The following is a 22,973-nucleotide window of genomic DNA, read 5'->3' as shown; positions in this document are numbered from 1 at the left end:
CATACTTCAGCATAGCCTTGTGCTCTTGAACGCAACCATGGTACTTTTATTTGGTTGGTTTTGGGGTCTCACCAAGCAGTGTTCATGGATTACTCCTGGCTCTGCACTCGGGAATCATTCCTGGCAGTACAAGGAATAAGCATGTACAGTGCTGGGAATTGAACATAGGTCTGTCACATGCAAGGCAGACATTCTACCTACTGTACTATTGCTTCGACTCCATGCACCACCAGATTTGACCCCTCACAGTAGTAGTCAAAAACCAATTTTGTGTGTGTGTGTTTCACCATCATATTGTTTATTTTTTCCCCTTTTAAAACTTTAAACATCATGATTTACAAAATTGTTCATAACACAGTCATTCCAGTATTCAATACTACAATGCCATTCCCATCACCAGTGTGACTTTCTTTTTTTTCTTTTTTAATTTTTTTATTTTATAAGTTACTTCACAATGGACTGGAGTGATAGCACAATGGGTAGGGGGTTTGCATTGCATTGGCCCACCCAGGTTTGAATCCTCTGTCCCTCTCAGAGAGCCCAGCAAGCTACTGAGAGTATCCTGCTTGCACGGCAGAGCCTAGCAAGCTACACATGGGATTTCAATATGCCAAAAACAGTAAGAAGTCTCACAATGGAGACATTATTGGTGCCCGCTCGAGCAAATCGATGAACAACGGGATGACAGTGACAGTGACTTCACGATATTTGATTACAGTTAATATTGAAACACCCTTTCCACTACCATTACACCTTCCCACCACCAAATTTGGGATGTTTCAATCCCAAGACCCAAGCCCTGTCCCAAAACACAAACAAAAGAATATATTTTGTATTATCTGTTATGAATAATTGCTGAACATGCTTACAAAAATGTATCCATATAGAAAACAGTGTGAAGATTGTACGATTTTGGCAGGAGCCACTAAGACAGTCTATAGGATATCACTAACATGTTGTTAAAGTTTGGGTAATGTGAGCTTTGATATATATGTCCAAAAATATGTATATATTCATGTATATTTCGCTTTATGATTTATTGTCCACTGTCTGAACCCCATCAAATATGGTGTGTTAATTTTGGAAAATGGGTAGGGAGTATCTTATGATGTGGTCCAGGAATATGTTTACTCATATGTGAAGCTCGGACCGAGCATATGGAAAGTTGCCTAGATGGTGGTGGTTGGGTTGTGAAGGTCGGTTGCCCGGACTGGGTCCCTTGGGGCAGGGAGGGCTTTCACCTGACCCTTTCTTCAACACCCTGAGTGAAAACAGCCTGGCACGGAGTCCGGTGGCATGGTCATGGGGGCCTCATTTTATGCTCCCTTCTGGGAGAAGCAACCATGAATTCTGGAGGGTGGCTGATGAGATTATCTGGCACAAGCAGGAGATGACTTATGGGTGTGATCCCTGGGTCACCGGAGACTGGGGGAAATGGATAAAGGATCTCTGCTCCCAGGTCCCATTGAGCCCAGAGTCAAAGGTCACAAAGTTTTGCATTATCTGGGTTCTGTGGGACTGCACTCATGCATGAGGCTCAGCTTGAGCATGTGGAAAGTGGCCTAGAGTGTAGCAACGGTTGGGTTGTGGAGGTAGGCCACCAGGGCTAGGTCCCTTGGGGCAGGGTGGGCTCTCACTCCCTCTGGGGTTCCCCGAGTGAAAACAGCCTGGTGCGGAATCCAGTGGCATAAAACCAATTTTTAAGTAAAATAAAATTAAAACAATTATAGCTCTTTTCAAAGGTTGCATCAAGATTGGACTTTTCATTTTCTGTTATCTCCACTCAGCTGTTGTTTGTCTATTTTCTCTGAATCGGTATTTCTCCAAGCTACATCTTGGCATTGCAGCTTCTGCAGAAGGAAAGCTCTGGTCAATAGCTTACCGACTGGTTCAGCAATGGCCCTAGGATTAATCACCACATCCAATAAAGGGTGTTACTACTAAGAGTAGGATGCATCACCACATCCAATAAAGGGTGTTACTATTATGAGTAGCCACCCCTGTTGTATGTGCCAGGACTGAGACCAGATGAACGGATGGACCCCTGGGAAGTGTAGCCCACTAGAATCTTGAGAAATGAGGTCAAACAGTTACAACAACAAAGGAATGCTGGGTAAGAAGAATTAAAAATATCCAGTGCAGCAGAATAGCACAATTTCAGGTAGATCAATTTACTCCAGTATGTCTGAGGCAGGTCACCAAGGGCCTGTGACCATAAATGCTCTTTCCATTCGAGAGGGTTGGTGGGAAGCTGGGAAAAGGTAATCTTCTGACCTGATCGCCTTGCATCATGGGTTTTATTCTTGTGCCAACCTTATTGTCCACTACCCCGTAGATCAACTTTTCTGTTTTTCTATTACCTCAGTTAATATATTTAGCTCCTAGATATTCTGAGGACATCATCTAGAAAACAGGCAACATGGATCCTAATAAGGTCTGCAACTCTTTCCCAGAGCACTGGAAAATCCTGGGAAGCATGGAGTTAGAGCACGTGCTCCAGTGAACCTGTGAGGACAACCCAGATGACTCGGGGGCTATGTTTGGAACTCTTTCCCAAGAGTGAATAAACAGATGGCCAGCCGTGGCTAAAATTGAAAGTGTTTTTTTTAAATCCTGGGCCTCCATTAATTTAATATTCTCCAAGCCTAAAGCGCCTTTGGAAATGGCTAGATGGTATTTATAAAGAAACATGTTTCTTCTGGGATGCATGCAGCTCAGAGAGCAGATGTGCTGTAATATTCTGAGACATGAATTCCAAAGTGACGTGGCGAGGAAAGCATTCCTGTTCTGCATCCCTATCACAGAAGTCTTGAGGCATAATTAATTGATGATGACTGCTTCAAAAATTTTCGGAGCCAAGACTCCACCAAAAGAGAAGTATTTTTCTCATTAAGTTCCCAATGGCTTAGATTATTAATAAGACATTTGCAGGAATGGGCATGCCATGTCTTGGAAAAGTGACGATTTTGGCATATGCTTGAGCCAGAAACAAACAAAAAAATAATAAATGGTGGGAAAGGCAAGTTTTAGAATTCTGAATCCTAGAAACTGTGCCAATGAGATTTTCCAAGGGCAAAAAAAAAAAAAAAAAAAAAAAGACAGTGAATTTGCTGGCCCAGCTGTGAGAGGCAGCTGTGAGATGGCTGAAGGAAATGAAGCAGAAGGTAAGCTTATCAAATGAACATGCCACCAGGCTGAGAGCAGAACAGGGCTTTCGAGGGCAAAGCCAATATGCAGAGGGACACAAAGTTAGCTCAAGCGGCTGGAGCATGAGTTTGCAAGCAGGAGCCTGGGTTCTGGCCCCTGCACCATTTGGCCCCTAAGTACCACCAGAAGCAACCCCAGTCCTCACCAACAACTCATAGGAGTAGCCCCTGAGGAATGCTGGGTGTGTCCCAAAACCAAAACCAACCTTGCCAGCAGGAAAACGACCCAGCATCACCTCTCCAGAAGAACATGATATCACTGAATGTTCCCAGGTAGACTGGTCCAGGCTGACAATTCCGGGGCTTCCTTTTCTGCCTGTCGGCACAGCAGCTGCAGTCACACCAGAAACCCTCTGACACAGAAACACAGACACGACTCAGCGACACATCTGAATCTCATCAGACTGCCAAGTCACCAAATTCTTCTAGATCTATAGCTCCTGGACCTATATATGGCCGAGCAACACCTCAGGTTTTCATAGTACTGTCAGCCCACTAGGAGCATAGCAAATGTGAGTGGGAAGTTGCATAGAAGAACACCAAGATTAATGAGCCAATAACACAGAAGCTCAACTAGTACAAATCAGCATAGTAGATCCTGAGATATGACTTGAGTGGCATCATTGTGAGATACAACGATGATCACAAACTGACTCTTATTGATTTAAGTTTTGCTAATTCCATTTGCCTTTGTGTTGCACCAAACAATGTGAAGTAAATTTGTTTGTTGACTGCGAGGGGCCGTTTTGGTGGTAGATGGAAAACTGGAGACATTGATGAAGGGGAGGGCACACTGATTGTGGAATTGGTTGTGAAACATTTAATGTCTGAAAAAACTGTATTATGAACAACAAGGTAAAGCATGGTGTTCTACTTTTTTAATTTTAAATAAATAAAAATCTAAAGATGCTCCCACCAAAACTAAAACAAAATAAATATATAAAAATAAATTATAGGGGCTGGAGTGATAGCACAGCGGGTAGGGCATTTGCCTTGCACAAGGCCGACCCGGGTTCAATTCCCAGCATCCCATATAGTCCCCCAAGTACCACCAGGAGTAATTCCTGAGTGCATGAGCCAGGAGTAACCCCTGTGCATTGCCGCGTGTGACCCAAAAAGCAAATAATAAAGAAATAAAAAATCAAAATAAGTCAAATTATAAATCAAGTAAAAATAAACATAAATGAATAAAATTGTGAGCAGATTGCGGACCACTATCTAGAGTCTGTAGTATATAGAGATTATCCTGTCTGACTCATTCATTTTACAGATGATAAAGAAACAAACAAACTAAAAGAAATCTTGCCCAGAAAGAGGTTTCAATTATCACTTGCAGTTTAGCAAATTATCATCCTCCAAATCATGACTTTCAAAGCTGTTTATTTGTCTCACGGGTTTGGCAAAGATCATTGTCACTGGTCCACATGGTGTCTGCTAGGGTGGTAAAACCATGACTAAGACCCACTTCCACCATGGCCTCATTCAGGGATACAATAACCTCAGAGTTGTTGGCTAGCAAATGAGCAGAGGTATGGAGCCTTGCTGGTGTGAGACCTAGGGTTCGTTCCCCAGCACTGACAATAAAATCATTACAGAGTGCTAGTGTGTAGCCCAGCATAGCCAAAAAAAAAAAAAAAGAGTTAATAGTGCTGGGATGTAACCCAGTGGCAGAGTTCCTGCCTTTTCCATGTGAAGGCCTGGATTCAATTCCTAGCACAGTAAAAAGAAAAGAAAACTCATAGGACCTCTGGCATGGGACTTGCTTCTCCACCCCAGGAGCTCTCCGTGTGGCTGGGTGGGGAAGCCTAGGGAACCTGTGTGGACAGGGTCACGGAATGGGCTTCTTGGGATGGGCACACAGCGCAGAGGTGGCTCATCCAAGAGAGCCCCATCTTCTTAACACTTAGGCCTGGAGTGGGCGCTGTGGCCTATTTCAAATCCTATTGGTTAAGGCAAGTGACCAGACCTGAGCAACAGTATGACTTGTCGGGCACAGCCTTCGAAAGCGGTCGACCCAGGTTCAATCCCCGAAGCCACGTATGGTCCCCTGCCCTGCCTGCGCCAGTAGTGATCCCTGAGCGCAGAGCCAGGAGAAAGCCTTGAGCATCACTGCCCATGCTCCCTACACCACCAAAATTCAAAAGACAAAAACCACAGTTGACAGAGCAGCCCACATTCAAGAGAAAAGCACAGAGGGATCTAAAGAACCCAAGGCACCATCTAGCTCACCGCGCACATGTGGCTTGAGCAAAGCTGACTGTATGCTACTGCCATCAATTAAACAAAAATGTTTTCACTCTCCAAAATACTTTGACGCGGTTACACAGTCGTGATGGCATTAGTTTCAGGTACAAACTTTCATGCCTAGATACCACGCCCTCCCCACGGCAACGTGAATAAAAATCCATCTAGTTCTTGAGTCTAACCCCTCCCCCACCTGCTCTACCCGTCCCCAGCTTCTCCACCCCTCAGGGCCAACCCTTCTGTTTTCAGAACCTTAAGGGTTTGTCTGGGGTTTGGTTCATTTGGCTGTTTGCTTTGTTTCTTTATCTATCTTCCACACATGAGTGAAATCAGATGGCGTTTGTCATTTTCCATCTGGTTCATTTCAGTTTGAGGAAAAATTGATGCTGAAATGTCTATAAAATTAAAATGTAGCTGGAAGGACCGGAGAGAGCGTTCAGTGCTGGAGCGTGCGCTGGCCATGTGGGATCTGAGTTTAATCTGGGCACTGCGGATGCTCCCCGCCCAAGCACCGTAATGAACAACCTCAGAGCCCCACTTGGGTGTCACCCCCAGAATAAATAAATAAATATAAAACATGGCAGGGGAAAAAAAAGAGGATTGATTCGTACAGCCAATACACAGAGAAAAATAAAGAAGAGATAAAGAAGAAGAAAAATAAGCAGAAATTGTAAAATGATGATCCCAGCTTAAGGCCACAGTGAAGTCTCAGTTTTGCATCTTGAAAGAACCCTGGAAATTTTGTAGATAAGCTAGAGAAGAGTAATAATTATCACTGGAGAATAGAAAAAATAAACTTACAGTGAAAGTTATTTAATGCCCCCTTCCCTGCTCATTATAGAGGTGCTTGTTGCCTCGACCTGGGTCACACACACTCGCTTAACTGTGGTGCCTGCACATTCGGTTGCGCTGCTCACCAGGGTCACGAAGTAGGCGTCGGCGCTCACAAATTCAGTCTCAGTGCTCACACAAGAGGGTGTCACATTCCTTTCTTTCTGTTACCTGATCACATTCAACTTGCAAAGTTCACCAGGATAGGGCTGGAACAATAGAACAGGGGATAGGGAGCTTGCCTTGCACACAACCAACCTGAGTTTGATCCCCAGCACCCCCAAAAAAGTTCACCAGGGTATAAGTGGGGCTCATTTTCCTGGGGTCTCAGAGAGCAAAGCTTGCAGGCACCAGTAGCAGCACAGCACACTTGGTGCATAGAGCAGCACTGGGGATCAAACTCACAACCTTATGCTTGCAAGGCAGGTGCTGTGCCAGCTCTTGGACAATGAAATTATTTTTAAGTTTTTGTTTAAAAATGAAATCACACTGCTCTCCTCCCAGATGTGACCCTGAGCGGCCACACATGAACAGCTCTTCCATTCTTGAATGCCCATAATCCTGGAGGCCCATAACTACTTTCGGCACCCAGCAGCTTCTTGCAGAAATGTCTCGAGACTGTGAACTAAACTACGGCCCCATGCCGCCCCGGGAGGGGAAAGGTTTTTCTCCCTTGGCCTTTCCTTTCCCAGCGGTGTGGTGACCACCATCTTATAAGGCCCACTAAACAGTGGTACGAGCTTGCAATGATGCAACTTCTGGCAGAAATTTCTCTGGACTTAATTTCTAAAACACCAGAAATCCAAAACCATATGGCCTCATATGCTCTTGTAATGGAAAACATTATCAAATGATGCCTTTTTGGCAGATCTGATTGTTGGGGGGAAATTCCAAATAATAATAGTGAGTTTTCTGTTGAAATACTGAATGTACTCAAAGCAAAGAGAAAGTAAAGTGAAAGTCGTCAGCCACATAGGCTGGGGGGGAGGGGAATGGGGGCTATACTGGGGTTCTTGGTGGTGGAACATGTGCACTGGTGAAGGGATGGGTGTTTGATCATTGTATGACTGAGACTTAAGCCTGAAAACTTTGTAACTTTTCACGTGGTGATTCAATAAAAAATAAAATTTTTTTAAAAAATGAAGTCACTGTATCACTGTAACAGTGTCATACCATTGTTCATGGATTTGCTTGAGCAGGCGCCAGTAACGTCTCCATTCGTCCCAGCCCTGAAATTTTAGAAGCCTCTCCTTATTCATCTTTCCCAACAATTGGAGGCTCTTTCAGGGTCAGGGGAATGAGACCTGTTATTGTTACTGTTTTTGACATATCGAATATGCCATGGGGAGCTTGCCAGGCTCTGCTGTGTGGGCAGGATACTCTTGGCAGCTTGCCGGGCTCTCTGAGAGGCATATATATTTATTTTCCTCTATGATGATGCGTCCAGGAATATGTTCACTCATGTGTGAGGCTCAGCCTGAGCATGTGGAAAGTGGCCTGGAGCGTGGCGGCGGTTGGATAGTGAAGATTGGCTCCCAGGGCTGGATCCCTTGGGGCAGGGAGGGCTCTCACCCACCCCCCCCCCACCGTAGGGCTCCCAGAGTGGCAACAGCCTGACTCGGAGTCTGATGGCATGGCTATGGGGCCTCATTTTATGCTCCCTTCCGGGAGAAGTAGCCTTGAATACTGGAGGGTGGTCAATAAGGAGATTATCTGGAGCCAGCAGAAGGTGGCTTATGGGTATGACCTCCAGGTAGCCGGAGACTGGGGGAAGCAGGCAGAGGATCTCTGTTCCCAGGTCCCATTGAGCCCAGAGTCCAAGATCACAAAGTTCCGCATTACCTGGGTTCTGTGGGACTTCGCTCATGCGTGAGGCTCTCATTAAAATGAAAATTTAAAAAAATTTATAAGAACAAGAGTGATAGAGGCCCCCAAACAAAAACAAACTGTGTACTTGGAGGGCGTGGGATGTGCCTCATGTCCCGCAGTACTCAAGGACTTGCTTAGTGCTCAGGGGTCCTTTACAGCAGTGTTTGAGGGACCATACTGGGGGTGAAAGTGAGGCCTTCTAAGCATGTGATCCAGTTCCTTGTGCTCTTTTTCCAGCCCCTGTATTGTAGTTAAAGAAAATAACACTGAGATCCCAAAAGCTATCTATGTGAACAGGAACGGGGAAGGAACTCAAACAAGGGTACGTGGATTTTTCTCTCTCTTTGTATTGGTTTATCATTGGTTAACAACACTACAGCAACACTACAGGACTTCAGGAGTACAGCTCCACGGTTATTTTTTTATTTTTTTTTTTTATTGAATCACCATGTGGAAAGTTACAAAGTTTTCAGGTTTAAGTCTTAGTTACACAATGCTCGAACACCCATCCCTTCACCAGTGCACATATTCCACCACCAAGAACCACAGTAAACCTCCCCCGCACTTCCCAACTCCCCAGCCCCCCCACTCCGTCTGTGTAGCTGATAAATTTCACTTTACTTTCTCTTTACTTTGATTCTCTTACACCCCCAACAGTTCCAAAGCCCCCTCACATAGCACAGCAGGTAGGGCATTTGCCTTGCATGAGGCGGACCCGGGTTCAATTCCCAGCATCCCATATGGTCCCCTGAGCATTGCCAGGAGTAATTCCTGAGTGCACAGCCAGGAGGTAACCCCTGTTTGCTGGGTGTGACCCAAAAAGCAAAAAAAAAAAAAAAAAAAACAAAGCCCCCTCACTTTCTGAAAGACCTATTCCTTCCACCTCCACCTTCCCTCCTGTAACTAACATCATTTCGCCAACATTTTTTTCTCTATAAAATGCCCTAAAAGAGGCTCCAGTTGAATATTTGGGAAAGTTCCCTGTGCCTGAGCTGCAGCAGCCCCTCCCGAGAAGCTGAGAGGCCCCTATAGATCCCTCTCCGGACTCTCCCACAGGCATCACCGCTCGTTCTCTCATGGCCTGTCTGTGCTCGCTGCCCAACATTCCACCTAGATCAGAGGATCTTTGAAGGCAGGGATTATGATGTTTTGGTTATTTTCATGACTGTGTTTTGATCTTCTTTTCCCAGAGCTTACAACTTGCTTCAGAGTTGTAGAATTTTTTTTTTTTTTTTTTTTGCTTTTTGGGTCACACCCAGCGATGCTCAGGGGTTATTCCTGGCTTTGCACTCAGGAATTACTCCTGGTGGTGCCCGGAGGACCATATGGGGTGCCAGAGATTGAACCCGGGTAGGCCGCGTGCAAGGCAAACACCCTACCCGCTGTGCTATTGCTCCGGCCCCGAGTTGTAGACTCTTAAGAGTTGTCTCTGGTAAGAATTTGTTCTTAGCCAAATGGCCTAGAAGTGGTTATAAATTGCTCTTAGTAGAATATGTGTTTAGTGGGCAGGGAGAGAGTTCCAAATGTTGGAGCACATACATTTTATGCTGGAGTCCTGGGTTTGATTCCTAGAATCACATGGTTCCCCAAGCACCCCCAGGTAAGGCCCCAAAAGTGTAAACATATACATATATATTTATATGTTCAACATTTAAATACTTACAGTGTGTAGATACCTTTATCCATGCTAACATATTGAGTAAGTACTAAGCACAATGATTAAATAATTGCCCATTTATTTGATTCAATTGATAATTACTATGCACTGATTTTTATCAGCCAGGAAGCAATATGTAATGATGTGTTGTGGTCACCAAAACAAATGTAGCATCTGTCATTATAAAAAGGACAATACATGTAGTTATTTATTCATTTATTTATATAGCCATTGGGTTTGGGGTCATACCTAGCAGTGTTCAGGGCTTACTCCCAATTCTGTGCTCAGGGGGTCCCTCCTAGCAGTGTTCAGGATACCACATGCAGATTGGCTCTGTGCAAGTCAAGTGCCTTAACCTCTGTTCTAATCTCTCCAGCAGCTGTTTTTTGAAGAAATACTGTAAGAGGATATGAGAAAAAAAAAAAAGGAGGACTGCTGAGCAGGGGAGACAGAATAGACCAGCTGAATCAGCTGCAAGTGTCTTAACAAACACCAATGCTTTTTCTAAATTTTCAATTGGACACTGTAAAATGGAGACAAGAATAGTATGTGTCTCATAAAATGGTTACAAAATTCAACCCTTGGTATAATGTCAGTGTTCCTTGAAGTTGTTTTTTATTTTGTTTTGTTTTAGGGTACATGCTCTATGTTTGTTAGAAACTACCCTGGCTCTCTGCTCACAATTGACTCCTGGTGGTGCTCAAGGGACCATATGCAATGCCAAGAATTGAACCACAATCAGTTAGCTGTAAGGCAGGTACCTTAACCTCTGTACTATCTCTCTGGCCCCAGGACTTGCTCTAAAAGAATTACTCTTTTATTGGGCCTGGGATGTAACTCAGCAGGAGAGCACTTGCCTCATATGTATAAGGTGACAGTTTCAATCCCAGCACCATACAAAAAGCGATTTCTGTTTCACCTTAGAGAGGCTCAAATTTAAAAAAAAAAAAAAAAAACACCAAGTCCCAGAGACAGTACAGTGGGTAAAGTGTTTGCCTGGCATCCCCTGAGCACAAACCAGGAGCAGCCACAGAGCACTGCTAGACATGGCCCCAAATCAGAAAGAGCTGGTTTTGCTTTTTTTACTGATTTTTCTGCTGGGGTGTAATGAGGAGTCTCAGAAACTCCACGAGCAATTTTTAGTCAAGTGGATCTAGCCAGTGGTTCAGAGCAACAGCCAAAACAATATGGCGCTACTTGAAACCTCAATTGTGAGAGTTTACCCAGGCCACCACACAGGTGTTTTTGGAGCTCTAAGCCAAACCTGATGGTGCTTGGGGGACTGGTGTTAACCTGAGGCAAGCATACACCTTTACACCTGTACTGTCTCTCCGATTACTGTTTTTTTTTTATGTATATGTTGCACTCATTCTATTTTGTAATTGCCATAAATGCCCTTTGATTCCTTATAAAGTTGAAGCTAAATTATGGAAACTTAATGGCAAGTTTATTTTTCTTATTTATTGAAATATTTTGTTATTTCATCATCATCAAAATAAGTTCATCGCTGACCAATTTTTCACAACTGTGGTTTTTAAAAGACTAAAGTAATAAATTAAACTTATGAAATTCCCTAGGCGCATTGCAAAAGTGAAATAAATCACCACTAATTTATTATTTTTCAGTTTCTCATTACACTGAATTAAGTGTTGAGTCATCTTTCAAGACGGTATAAAGGATTTTGAAAATAAAAATCTCTTTAAGTCTTTTTTAAGCTCCATTTTCCTTGCACAGTTGAGAGATTTGAAGGAACAAATCAAGTTCCAGAGATAAGAGATTTTAGAGATGGTACGTAATAGTTCAAACATGACAAAGGCAAACATGACAATGAAGAAAACTGGTGAATGATTCATTCAGGTTTAGGAAACACACTCCCCTAATTATTCTGGAATCCCTCAGCTGGATTTGTAAAAGTGGAGAGGGCTTGTTAGCTTTTATTCCACCCAACTAAGACTTCTGGGCTCACAGTGCGTTTTCAATAGACACTTAGTTCTAATGAAATGGTTAGGAATAAGATTTTTTTTTTCCAAGTGAGCAGCACAACTCCAAAGCAGTGCTCAGGAAGCCCCAGGATCCCTCCCAACATTCCTCAGCCAACTATAAGTTCATTGCCAGGACTCGAGGGTGTGGTGTTTACCTGGGCCATCCCAGCAATGCCTCAGGACCCCCAAAGTGACACAGCATTGCCCAAAGGGCCCTCCAGGTCTGCACACAGTGATGTATCAGGAATTGGTCCAGAGTTGGCAAATGTGATGCATGTGTTTTAAGCCACATGAATTGTTCACATCACCTGGATTCAATTCCTACTGTGCCACCTAAATCTACATGTTGGACCTTAATCAGCTTCCTCCTTTCTGCCTCTGTTTTAGCATCTGTAAAAGAGACACATTATCTACCTCATAAGATTAAGAAGACAATAATGAGCTCCTGTGATGGATTAAATACTTAAGAGAGCATAGCAAGTTTTGCCTCTATTATTTATTTTCTCATTAGTGGATATTTTTCAAAGCATTGCAGTCAAATGTGCAAAACAGCATTAACATAATAGTCCCACATCACTGTTTATTGTTAGAGCAAAAGTCAACTTTTCACTTATGATGAAGAGATTATATTTGTCCAAAAAGAAATTTAAAGCACAGGCTTGACTTTTCCCTTGGAAATAAAGTTCCTTAGGATTCATCAAATCACACTGAATAATAACTTATTTTAAAAGCAAAGGGAAAAGATCTATTTCCCTTGCTCAGATAAAAAGGGATCAGACCACAGCAAAATAACCTTAAAATTTGTAACTAAATTAATGCCAGTTAAACATAATGTAAACTCTGGGGCTGAAGCAATAGCTCAGCAGGTAGGGCACTTGCCTTGCATGTGCCCGACTTGGGTTCGATTCCCATATGGTCCCCTGAGCACCACCAGGGGTGATTCCTGAGTGCAGAGCCAGGAGTGGCCCCTGTGCGTCACCAGGTGTGACCCAAAAAGAAAGGATAAAAAAATAATTAAAGGGGCTGGAGCGATAGCACAGCGGGTAGGGCGTTTGCCTTGCACGCGGCTGACCCGGGTTCAAATCCCAGCATCCCATATGGTCCCCTGAGCACCGCCAGGGGTGATTCCTGAGTGCAGAACCAGGAGTAACCCCTGTGCATCCCCGGGTGTGACCCAAAAAGCAAAAAAAAAAAAAAATTAAAAAAAAAACATAATGTAAACTCAACAAAAGTATTTTCATAGTGCTAGAGAGTAGCACAGAAGTTAAGGCAAGCAGCCAACCTGGTTTGACCCCTGACACTCTGTATGGTCCTGTGTCTCTGCCAGGAATGGCCCCTGAACACAGAGCTGGAAAATAAGGCCTGAGGACAACCTGATCTGTCCCATAAAAGCAAGAAAAAAAGAAAAAGTAATGTTTTTGCTTTCTTTTTAACTTGTATGACCCAGTTTTGTTTAAGACATCTATTAACTAGTGGAGGCTAACTTGTTTTTAATAATGGTGATAATAACGATAGCCAATACTTACACATACTATCACATAAATAATCCCACTAAATGATCATCCTGATTTGGGGGAGGGGGCATTTATTTTTAGGGATATCCCCACCTAAAGGTGTTCAGGCTTAGTTCTGTCTCTACACTCAAGGATCACTCCTTGTGGGAGTCAGGGGACCATATGTGGTGTCAGGGATCAAACCCCGGTTGGCTACACGCAAGGCAAGTGCCCTTGGCTCTGTAGTATCTCTCTAGTGCCCTCATTCTGATGCTTTAAAAGACACTCAAGTGGTTTTGAAATCTGAGAAATTTGTCAGGTGTCAGGATCAGGAAGAATGCTTGAGGTGGACAAAGTGACATGCCAGCCACAACCTTCTTCAGTGTTGGATTTGTGACCCCGCAGCCAGCCTGACCCTGTGGAGTGTTTTTAAGGAACTGTTGCTACCAACCTTCAGCTGTCAGCCCAGGCCTCCCAAGATTGTCTGAGAAGGAAGGAGCCGCTTCACCCAAAGTCTTATCCCTTCCAGCCCCGTTGCCCATTGCCAATGACAGCCTGACGTGAGAGGAGAAAGACTTGATCATCCAGGGCCAACTGAGGACATGTCTGAAGAGCCATTCTCACTTTAGAGCTATTTGTGGGGTCCTCAGAGATGTGGTTGGTGTACCTCCCAGTTGGATGGAGGCCTGCTTCCTCCCCATCCTCCTGACAAATGTTCATCCCAAGGGCACGCTGTCAAATAAACATCCTGCATGCTAAGCTGGTCCTTGCTGCCGGGGGAAGCCCAACTTGCAACACTGCAGGGACCAGAACTGGCCAACTCCCCCCCCCACCAAATCTCTCACCTCTTTTTTTCTTTATGTGCCTGCATTTAGTTACTTAGAAATGCAGTCTTAGGGCAGGGAGATTCCTCTCGGTCATATTCCACACACTCTGCTGCCTACAGGTTGGGAGAAAGATGGTCTCAAAGCACCTGCACATTGACACAGAGCACAGAGAATGTTCTGGCAGAAGACGTAGGTGAGGGGTCAGAGTGATAGTACAGCTTGGTTGCACGCAGCCAACCCCGGTTCAATTCCTGGCAATACACCTAGTCTCTTGAGCCCCGCCAAGAGTGCAGAGCCAGGAGTAAGACCTAAGCAGAGCCTGGTGTGGTCCAAAAGCAAAAACAAACCAAGAAGATGTAAGTAAACATCTTCTAAAAAAATGTGTAAGGATGAAGGTGAAAACTGATCCTCTTAGCCCCCAAATAAAATCAAAATTAAGAAAAGTCAGGTCAGGAGCCAGAGCAATAATACAACAGGTGGGTCACTTGCCTTACATGAAGCCAATCTGGGTTCAACCCCCAGTCCTGCATATGGTGTCCTGAGCACTGAGCCAGGAGTAAGCCATGAGCACTGTCAGGATGGCCCAAAAACAAAACAAAAGGAAAAAAAGTCAGATCATTGTCAGATCATTCACTAAACTAATGGTCAAAGGTATAAAATGCATAGTACAGCAGTTAAGGCACATGCCTGTCAAGCACCTGGCCTGGGTTTGATTCCTGGCACCACTAGAAATTCCTGGTCCCCCTAGAACCGTGGGTGTGGCCCTGCAGGCCCCCATCACTGGGCTACTATGACAGGGTGATCCAGGTATCCCCGGCACTGCAGAGCCTGAGAAGCTTTACGTCAACTGACCTTTGCTCTAAACCAACAGCCTACTTGTCATGAATTGCCAATTGGGCCCCCAGGTCTCCAGATCGCTGCTTAGGAGGGGACCCCCAAGGAAACCACATTACGAGGATCAGGGTAATAATACTGCAGCTACGGCATTTGCCTTGCACATGGCTGACCCACCCACGTCCTGTCCCTGGCATTCCATATGGTCCCCTGAGCACTGCCAGGAGTGATTCCTTAGCCAGAAGTAAGCCCTAAGCACTGCCAGGTGTGACCAAAAAAAGGAAAAAGAAAAGAAAAGAAAACCACATTCTAATTGGGAGTGAAATTATGAAAACCATAACTGATTTAAGGGGAAAAGAACCATCCCTCAACCCCCGTCCCACCCCCCAGAGATAATCAGTATTGGTTTGGTATACATTACTAACTGACCTTTTCCAATTAATATTTATTTGTAGCAGGAGTTTGATTTTTTTTTTTTGCTTTTTGGGTCACACCCAGCAATGCTCCTGGCTTTGCACTCAGGAATTACTCCTGGCGGTGCTTGGGAACCATATGGGATGCCAGGGATCGAACCCGGGTCGGCTGCATGCAAGGCAAATGCCCTACCCGCTGTGCTATCGCTCCAGCCCCTGTAGCAGGAGCTTGAATATTGTTTTTTTTTCAATTTCACTTTCCCTTCTTTGTTGCATTGACGCTGTTGTGCTGCTCTGATGGGGTGTCTCTGTGTGATGCTCAAGAGTTCAGCAGTGGGGCGTGCACATGTGGCTTCCTAGCTGTGCTGCTCACACATCCCTGTAGTTGCAGTGCTCACCTGGAGCCAGACCTTGTGGTGCTCACACATGCCTGACTGGTCAGATATCACTTGCCACAGGGACCAGAGTGATAGAAACAGCAGGTAGGGCACTTTTCCTTGCACATGCCTGCCCGGGTTCGATCCCAGCATCCCATATGGTCCCCTGAGCACAATCAAGAGTAATTCCTGAGTGCAGAGGCAGGAGTAAGCCCTGACATTGCCAGATGTAGCCCCAAATTAAAACAAACAAACAAAAAAAACACAGGAAATCACTTGCCATGGCTGCCAGGATGGCCTCGGCTTTGTGTGGTGTGAGTCTAGGCATTCTGGTGAGAGTTTGTGGGTTGCAGAGAGTGGAAAGATCAATCTGTGTGACTCTTCTAAGGGGAGCCCTCCCGACACAGGCTCCCATCCCCGTGACCTCTGCTAACCCTAATCACAGATATGGAAGATTCCCAGTCCTGCTCTAACACCTTCTCTCTCTCATCCTGATGCTGTGGCCCACAGTCCTTCCCCACTATCAGCTGACAGAGGAAGAGAAGTGACAGGCCTCATGCTAGGTGTTTCTGTGTGATACCATGGTAGCTCTGAGAAATGCACATCTTGGGACCCGGAGAGATGACTGAAAGGCCAACACAGCTGCCTTGCTCACATGAGACTGAGAGTTCAGTTCCCCAGTGATGCCCACATTCACCACACACGTTCCCTATGCCCTGCTGTGTGGGATCCCTGGTACCAAAATAGCCTGTGCATTCTCCAGAGCACTGAGCTAAATAGACCAGCGCCGAGCCCAGGGGAGAGCATGCTGTGAGGACCACAGTGACTCCTAGCAAATACTACTACCAGAATGTGTGTAAGCACCCACTGAAGCGTGCAGCCCTCAGTGAGCCTCAAAAGTGTGTGCACCATGAGCTTGTGTGTGGCACCCTGTCATTCCAGCAGCAAAAAGGACAGCAAGAGAAAAAGTGAAAGAGAAAGAGGCAGGAGAGACAGCTTAAGGGCCTTGCAAAGCAAGCTCTGCATAGGGGAGGCCCAGGTTCAATCCCCAGGACTGCGTAGTCCCTTGAGTTCTGAGCTGGGAATAGCTACTGAGCACTTATAACCCCCAAAACAAAAAAAGGAAATGGACAGCTTCAGTATTCAGGTCACTACTGGGACATCCTTATAGGACCATGATAGGGACGATCCTCTACCTGACAGCAGGTCAGGCAGTATCACTTGATTTGACAGGGAAAAAGCCAGCTGTAGCCATGTGCCAATTACTCGAGGTGGCCAAAGGTTCTCCTGGAAGCCAGGAGCTTGGAATGAACGTGCCTGGGAATTGGTGACATCTCCCTCATGGAGAGAAACAGACCTCTCTGAAGGTGGGTCAGGGGGATGGTACAGTGGGTAGGGCACTTGCTTGGCATGCAGACAACCCAGGTTTGATTCCCTGAATCCCAGCAGGAGTGACCTCTGAGCACAGAGCCAGGAGTAAGCCCTGAGTACCACTGTGTGTGGCCCACAAACAAGCAACAGCCATAACAAAAACACGAAGGCATTTGTGTCCCATGAATGTTCACCGAAGGGGGGGTCCTTCGCAGGATGGAAGGCCCTGTTCTGGGGGGCACGAGTCAGCCTCTTTCCCTAGCCATTGCTGCCAGCCCCCTAGGCTCATACACAGAGGATCTTGGGCAGGAATGAAGCTTATGCATGTGATCAGTGACAGAGATGTTGACATAGAAGTAGCAACTGCTGAGCACTCACTCTGCTGTCAGGAGGGACCCACTCAGAGACCCAATCATCAGCCCCTTCCTCAGAGTCATCAGCAGCTCCCAGGACCAGGCTGAATCTCTCAGAATCCTTATGCTTCCCAAGGGGCCACATTTTGTTGTTTTGGGGGTGGAGAGGGCCTCACCCAGCAGTGCTCAGGACTTACTCCTGGTTCTGTGCTCAGGGATCACTCCTGGTGGTAGTCGGGTGGACATATGCAGCACCAGGAATGGAATCTGGGTGGATTGTGTGAAAGGCCAGCACTTTTTCTGCTTTACTGTGTCTTCAGCTCCTGTTGCTTTTCCATTTTTTCTCAGGTTTTCCAGAAGTGTCCCCACACTTTGTGTCATCTGGGTCATCTTCTCCTTGTACTGTGTTTTGGGAACCCACGTGGTGCCAAGGACAGAATCCGGGGCTTCTACATGCAGATCTCACTCTCCAGGCTTTCCAGCTCTCCCCTCAGCCTCCAGGCGGGGAAAGTCATACTGTTGGCTGGCCCGGAATTCTTTGACTCTAACTTAACCATTGCCATGTGGGCAAGATACTCTCGGTAGGTCATGGGGCTCCCCGAGAGGGGCGGAGGAATCGAACCCGGGTTGGCCACGTATAAGGCAAATGCCCAGTAAGAAGTCTCACAATGGAGATGTTACTGGTGCCTGCTCGAGCAAATCGATTAACAACGGGAGGACAGTGCTACAGTGCAACTTAACCATTGAGTTATAGCAGCCTCGGCTTCTTTCTCACAGCACATTGAACACAGGTCAGATTGAAAAAAGCCCTTAGGAGCAGAGCAGCCCACAACTTGGCCATATATTGAGAAGTTTGTCTTCATATCAGACTTCTTGACCACCCTGAGAGCTGCTGAATATGGCCTCCAAACCAAAAGTACAAAAATAAAAGGGATTTTTTTTTTGAGAGTCTGAATTTAGAAACCTATGAAGTTACCAAGATCTAAAATGTTTTCCACCTTGTTTTCTCTCTTTGCCTTCCCATGTGTAAATTTATTTTAGGGCTATATCTAGCAGTGCTCGGGGGTTATTTCAGACATTATGCTCAGGCATGCTTGGGGGAGTGCGCGTGGTTCCTGGGTTCCAACCAAGGTCAGTGGGATGCAAAGCAAGTGTCTAAACCATTGTATTATCTGGGCACTGGTGCATCTCCCAAGTGCAAATTCATTCTATTCTTTTTTTTTTCTTTGCACCAAACCTGGTGGTGTTCAAGGAATACTCCTGGCTCTCTGCTTGGGGGTTGCTCCTGATAGTACTTAGAAGACCCACCACCAGTGGAGCTACAGATCCAGTGTGGAAACCATCTGTAAGTCAAAAGTCTTTAAATTTGACATCAACCATGTACACTGCATTGTCTCACCAAGTCTGTGACCTGCTCAAAGATCATGGCAGGTTCAGGGTGTACACTAATTGCTGACTTCCATACACATTTTTCTCTTCAAGAATCTTTTGCAGAGAGCCAATGCTTGCACTGGGTGCAGTTTTAGACCGGAAGAATGTTCAAACTGTGTGGGTGTGAATTTTGCCAAAGAGTGAGTTGAATGTGGAGCCTCTATATCGATACTGGCCAAGAAACAGGTCTGATATTAATGAAAATTGCTTCCCAGAATGATAGTTTTTCACAGACACTCGCCAGTTGAGAATGGGGGAGAAACAGGCATTCAGGAGACCCCTTCTGACAGCTCTGCGGCTCCAAGCTGATGGGCAGAGCTCACCAGGGTCATTTGGAAAATGAGATCTTGGAATTTTGCTAGGCATAATCATGGGTTTTGGATCATTGGTTATAATAATTCATAAAAGAAAAACTCTCAGAGTAAAGGATTCCAAATTATAACTGACTATGATGGGAGAGAGAAAAATCTTTGAATAAGAGAAAAGGTGTTGTCTTGTTCACATGTTAACATGAAGGCCACTCAATACCTCTATTGCAAACTACAACACCCAAAAGGAGAGAGAACAAAAGGGAATGTCCTGCCGCAGAGGCAGGGTGGGGTGGTGGGGATGGGGTGGGGGTGGGATCATTGGTGGAGAATGGGCACTGGTGGAGGGATGGGTAAACGATCACTGTATGAGTGAAATGCAAACACAAAAGTTCGTAAGTTTGTAACTGTACATCACAGTGATTCTCTAATAAAAAATTTTAAAAAAAGAATTGCAACTAGACAGAAAACCAGAATTTTGGACTAAGTAAAATAATAATGAAGAAAACAGCATGACAGAAACAATAAAATACCTCTCCCTTTACATAAGAAAATAGAAAGTAGATAGGGCTGGAGCCATAGTACAGCAGGTAGGGCATTTGCCTTGCACGCAGCCAACCCGGGTTCGATTCTCAGCATTCCATATGGTTCCCCGAGCACCACCAGGAACAATTCCTGAGCACAGAACCAGAGCCAGGAATAACTCCTGACCCCTGAGCATCACTGGGTGTGACCCAAAAAGAAAAAAAAATAGAAAATAGAAAACAAACTTTGGTACGTGTTTTATCAGAAGTGGTTCTATTTCCTCTCCAAAAAAAAAAAAATGTGTGGAAGGCATGGGGTGGTTAGAGAGATAGTACAGCAAGAAATAGTGTGCTTGTCTTGCACACAGCAGACCCCGGTTTGATCCCCAGCATCTTATATCATCTCCAAAGCACCTCCCAGGGTAAGTCCTATGTGCAGAGCCAGGAGCAACTCCTTAGCATCACTACTTGTGACCCAAAACTCAAAAAAAGGAGAGAGAGAGAGAGAGAGAGAGAGAGAGAGAGAGAGAGAAAGAAAGAAAGAAAGAAAGAAAGAAAGAAAGAAAGAAAGAAAGAAAGAAAGAAAGAAAGAAAGAAAGAAAGAAAGAAAGAAAGAGAGGAAGAGAGGGAAGGAAGGAACGAAGGAAGGAAGGAAGGAAGGAAGGAAGGAAGGAAGGAAGGAAGGAAGGAAGGAAGGAAGGAAGGAAGGAAGGAAGGAAGGAAGGAAGGAAAGAGAGAGAGAGAGAAGTTGTGCATATGTGTTGTTTAAATTTATTTGGGAAGTATAATGAATATAGAAGCAACATAATTTTTTTTTAATTTTTTATTGTGGAAAGTTAAAAAATTACAAAGTTTTCAGGTTTAAATCTCAGTTATACAATGCTCGAATACCCATCCCTTCACCAGTGCTCATATTCCACCACCAAGTATCCCAGTATAGCTCCACCCCGCCCCCTCACACCCCAAACCCCCCCACGCCCCTAGGCCCCCCACCCTAAGCCCCCCCCCCCCCGCCTGTGTAACTAATAAATTTCACTTTACTTTCACTTTGATTGCATACAATATTTCAACAAAACTCACTATTATTGTTTGGAGAGTCTCTCCCCTAAAGTCAGACCTGCTGAAAGGAAGCATTAGATAATTTGTTTTCCATTGCTGAGGATGAAGAAGTATGAGGTCGAGTGACCACACTTAGCGGCCTCTCAGTTTTGGGTTTCTGTAATTTAGTATTTTAGTAACTAAGTCCAGAGAGATATCTGCCAGAAGTAAAGCAACATAATTTAAGTTATTTTTTGAGAATCAAAAAAACATAGAAATGCCAGACTTAATCACTTGTAAATAGGGACAAAGTGCTATCTTTTTTTGCTGTTGTTGTTGTTTTTATTTGGGGGTTTTGTTTTTTTTTTGCTTTTTGTGTCACACCAAAAAGGTATTTCACGGCCTCCAAGCATTGGCTGAGTGTGAACCCTGCTTGATCTAGGCATGGCAGAACCCGAGAAGCACCACATCTGCCAGCCCTGGTGCCGAACTATCTGGCTAGATTGTTTGAGTATTACTGAGATGGGTCCTGGGCTCCCTGAGCACTTGCTTGGAGTAAATCCTTCTCCCCCAAACAAAACAGAGGCTAGAGTGATAGTACAGTGGGTAGGGCATTTTCCTTGCACACAGCTGTACTGGCTGGGTTTGATCCCTGGTACCCCATATTGGTGCCCCACCAGGAGTGATCCCTGAGCACAGACCCAGGAGCAAACCCTGAGCACAGCCAGGTATGGCTCCAAACAAAGAAACTAATCCCAACTTTCCACTGATGGTTTCCTTGGAGGTATGCTTTCCACAGCTATCAAAATAATGATGAAAAATTAAATGCTAACACTATCAAGATAGCACTTTGTGGGGCTGGAGCAATAGCACAGCGGGTAGGGCACTTGCCTTGCACGCGGCCGACCAGGGTTTGATTTCCAGCATCCCATATGGTCCCCTGAGCACCACCCGGGGTAATTCCTGAGTGCAGAGCCAGGAGTAACCCCAGTGCACTTGCCAGATGTGACCCAAAAAGCCAAAAAAAAAAAAAAGAAATAGAAAAAAATATATATAGGGCCGGAGCGATAGCACAGCGGGTAGGGCGTTTGCCTTGCACGCGGCCGACCCGGGTTCGATCCCCGGCATCCCATATGGTCCCCTGAGCACCGCCAGGAGTAATTCCTGAGTGCAAAGCCAGGAGTAACCCCTGTGCATCGCTGGGTGTGACCCAAAAAGCAAAAAAAAAAAAAAAAAGAAAAAAAAGAAAAAATATATATATATATATACACCATTTCATCTCCTTCAGCACAGGTTCCCCCAAGCACTGAGCCATGAGCAGCCACCCAAAAATAAAGGCTCTATACAAAATATTCCCCCATATTTATCTATTCCTTACAAGTCAAACAGACAAGTTTATATTTAAAGTGTTTGCTTTTCCTGTTCTTCCCCCGCCCCCCCCCACACACTTAAGTAAATATCACCTTTTTAAAGGTTACAGAATCTGGATGGGAAGTGGAATGATGCAAACATTTTTTTTCTTCCCCCCCAAAATAGCTGAGGAAAAGCTGCAGCTTTGCTGAATGTTATCCCACAGCGCCCTCTGGTGTTAAAAATGCATCATGGTTTCCACCTTGGGCGCGTTTCTTACCGCTTTCCCATCTGTGATGGGAAATCAGAAATCACCTTAGTTTTCATAAGAATAGTCACAATTAGATCCGGAGAAAGAGGACAGGAAATAAGGCGTTTGTCTCGGATGCAGTTGACCCCTGCTCCAACCAGGTAGCGCCTATGGGCCCTCAGCACACTACTACGTGTCACTTCTGAGCAGAGAATAACCCCTGGGCACCACCACAGGGAAGAGTGTGCCCTCTCCACACACACCAAACTCTTCCAGTAAAAGTGAATAGTTTCAGTTAATTTTTGTTGTTATTTTGTTTTGTCTGGGGGACCATACCTGGAGATACTGGCAGCTCAGGTGGGAGTTGGGGTGGGGTTTGCTCTTGGACGTGCTGGGGTCCATGCTGGTGCTAGGGATGCTCGTGTCTATCGTGACCAAAAGTCTGGAATCAGGGCCAGAGAGATAGCATAGCAGGCGGGAGCTTGTTTGTTTTTGAGCCCACCCAAAGGTGTTCCGGGCTTCTTCCTGGCTCTGTACTCAGGGACCATCACTCCTGGTAGGGCTTAGGGGAATATATGTTGTGCCAGAGACTAAAACCACATTCGCTACATGCAG

Source organism: Sorex araneus, chromosome 10, assembly GCF_027595985.1.
Source record: "Sorex araneus isolate mSorAra2 chromosome 10, mSorAra2.pri, whole genome shotgun sequence".
In the NCBI taxonomy this organism is placed as follows: Eukaryota; Metazoa; Chordata; class Mammalia; order Eulipotyphla; family Soricidae; genus Sorex; species Sorex araneus.
Note: the sequence above shows the minus strand (reverse complement) of the source record.